Raw genomic sequence first — 3,384 nt, 5'->3', positions numbered from 1 at the left:
GCGCGCGGGACGATTTTTATGGCCCTTGGACTTTATAGGAAACCACATGGCGACGGCGACGGCAGAAATGCGCCTTGAGTGTCCATATATTTGCGATTGCAGTAAAAACAGCTTCAGCTATTTCCCTAGTTGGTGAGTCCTGATTGCGTTATAGGGCTGAAGTGCGCGAAAATTCCGGAATGCACCCACATTTTGAGCAAAGGGCAGACCAATGCAAATCCGGTGCAGCCTTTAGCGCATTGCCACGCTGGCGCATCGCACAGTCAAGCAGCGCCCAGTCTTTACATGGAATGTCTTGTTGTAGGAGAAAGGAATAGACAGCGCTGTGTCGACAACAGACATAGAAAAGCAAATTCGCTGCAATTTATGGCTAGAGGAAAAAACCACATCAACATCAAATTATTTCCACACTTTTTATTCCTATGCGAGAATGTGTGTAAATAAAGCACAACCGCGAATTCTTGTCGCCTTTTTCTAAAACCATGAGTAGCGCACCTTCCACTCATTCTTTTTAGAATCTTTTGGGCAGCAAAAACCAGAACGTTACTCGGTTAGCCAGTGGCCTTTAATATAGCGATCTGTCTTGAAGAAAACATATCTCATTGTGTGGTGACATGACTTCGTGACTACAGAATGTATAACGTTGACAGGGACATCAGATTTTACCACCTTAGAATGGGAGAACAAAAAAGTCTAATAACGTTTTTTTTCTCGGAGAAAAATACCAGCATCAATGACCTGCATGAAGAGACACTGAAAGACCATGAAACTGCAACAGATTATCTTGCGGAACTTCATGGGTAAAAGTTAGCCCCTGATTTTTTGCTCATGCAGATCAACAATCTTATTCATTTTTTGCTCAAAGCATTCGCAGTCAACTAACAAAAGATAATCATCTGCGTATGTAAACATGTTATTTAGAAGGGCTTCAAATTATTTTTCCATGGCCCATGCAAGCAACTAAAAAAAAAATATCGCAAAGAATCTGTGTGACATGAGACGCAATACAAATGCCAGAGGGTAAATATTTTCCCCACTGGCTACTAAGGTCAGGTAGAAATTAAGTCAGGTAGAAATTACGCGAGTTCCATAAAACAATCGATGGGCATGGTACATTTGTTAATAAACGAGACATCATCTTTAACCTTATATTATTGGGCTGCGAAGCATGAGGTCGCGCGATGAAATCCAGACCACGGCAGCCGCATTTCGATGAGGGTAAAATCCGAAAACACCCGTGTATTGAGATTTAGGCGCACGTTAAAGGATCCCAGGTGGTCCAAATTTTCAGAGTGCCCCACTACGGTGTGACTCTTAATCATAAAGTGGTTTTGGCACGTAAAACACCATAACTTTCTTTTTCATCTTTAAACTCAGTGACGCAATCTTCCCCCGCTATATTAATTCAGGATGGGGTATGAAATAGAACGAGTCGTCGATATCAATGCTAAAGCCACAGCAATTAGACAGTCTTTTAGTGAATATAAATTGAACGACCAGACTAGATCCTTATAAACGAAGGTCCTGATATTTCAAGGCGGACAGGTGAATCTGGAGGAACGCTGAAATTTCATGTTGCCACGTGCCACTCCGAAATTATCACTCGAAAGAGTATGTAAATCCTGTTTGTAGGTCTTCGCTGAGAAGAAGGGACCCAAAGGAGTTTTTCTTAAGTCTTTTTACCGGAAGCCACAAGTCAAAGCAAGCATGAAGTTGTCAAGCAACGCAATGGCTCGTTTCTTACGATCAGCAGGTTTTGAAGAAACTTCCTTACGACTCTTTTCAATAGCAATTTTTGCTTTTATGGCGAATTGTTCTGCACATAGAACAACAAATAAACTTTGTTTTTCCGCTGTAACCAACCTTTGTTTGTTTGAAACGAAGAAATAAATTATTGGCCCCATTTTCGACCTCGGACCATTACTCTTGTTTTCTTTTGACAAAGAGTCTACACAACTCTTGACAGAATGTTAAGCACTCCACTTATTGAACCATTTGGGCTACTGGCCGCGCTGTGGCGAGCTTCTCGAAGCCGTCGAAGGCAGGTCAGGAGCAGAACTTGGGCCCCATTTGCAGAACAGGTGTTCCTCTGGTACCTGACAATCCGCGATGAGTAAAACGTCCCGTTTCCCTGCAGCCACCTTTTTTCGGTGTTCCAAATTATCTCAGTAAATGTTTCCGCCAGCTTGTTCCAGGTCGAAAACTTTCACCATGAGCGAAGCACCGCATTCGAAGGCAGTCTCTAAACACATTGTCCTGATGCTACCATTCAGAACGGATTATCCTAGAAAGATGTCGAGCGTGAGTGAGACGGCTGGAGCTATCCACACAACCTCTCTAATTCGTTGCGGCACGATGAATGCCTGGAGTGCCAGGCAGTCGTCGTGTATATACTTTCATGTATTTCATTGATGTTGTTTGGTTTACCTTACTTCGGTTTTTGGGCATCAGAAAAGTAAATTCAAATTATCTCATTGTTTTCCCACCACTTCCTCATGTCTTTTACAGAATAAAAGAAATACCGGTATATATTTGAGATCTCATGCGGAAAATATTATGATCACGTCTATCATGTCTATTGCCCGAATTACAGCGTACGGACATTTCATTCTCGTGAGATGTACTTTCTTTTATCGCATAGGCGATTAATAATAACGACTGCAAAAAGGTTGAAAGCAAAATTGAGATCCCCCCAAGCAGCAGCGTTCAGTCTGACGCTCGACATAAGATTTTCGCTAATTAATATGAATAGCGCATCAGCCCTTCTTGGCTGCTTTATTTGTCTCGCTATTGTCTTCGTACCATGCAATTCTCGTTAACGGCAGCTTTAACAAAGGCCCAACAGGTAAAATTCTTTTTGAGCGGTGGTGATGAATTTAGCACCGCGAGACACAATGAACGCGGTCGTGGCGTGGGAGGTGGATCATTTTTCAGGTCTGCCGCATAAAAAAAAAGCTCCCGAGCAGCGTCCGTAATTACTCTCAAGAGATGGCGTTAAGCACAATGGGAGTTCCCCGGAGATGCGGTCCCCAAGGTTATCAGAAGGACCCCAGAGCTCGATTAGGGTCCCAGCCCACGACTCTGCAGACTGACGCGCCCACTGAGAATTGAACCCCTGCCATGCCCGGCCTCTTTTTCATCCAGCGTGACCCATTCTTCTTTAGATTAGTCTCCACAACAGCCGGAAGAAGATGCTCGCTTCAGCAGAGACATGCATCATCATCAACACCATGATAATTTTGAACACAACTATCTCCCCTTGAATAGCGCCATTTGTTTTTCCCTATTATAGTCTCAGTTACATTTGCGAGTTCCACTGAACTTAAAACGCTTCGTGCGCGAGCAAATGTCTTATAATGGTTTCTACGCCTGAAGAAATCATCC

This window comes from Dermacentor albipictus, chromosome 1, assembly GCF_038994185.2.
Source record: "Dermacentor albipictus isolate Rhodes 1998 colony chromosome 1, USDA_Dalb.pri_finalv2, whole genome shotgun sequence".
Lineage (NCBI taxonomy): Eukaryota > Metazoa > Arthropoda > Arachnida > Ixodida > Ixodidae > Dermacentor > Dermacentor albipictus.
The sequence above is the reverse complement of the archived record's forward strand: the minus strand, read 5'-3'. Positions refer to the sequence as shown.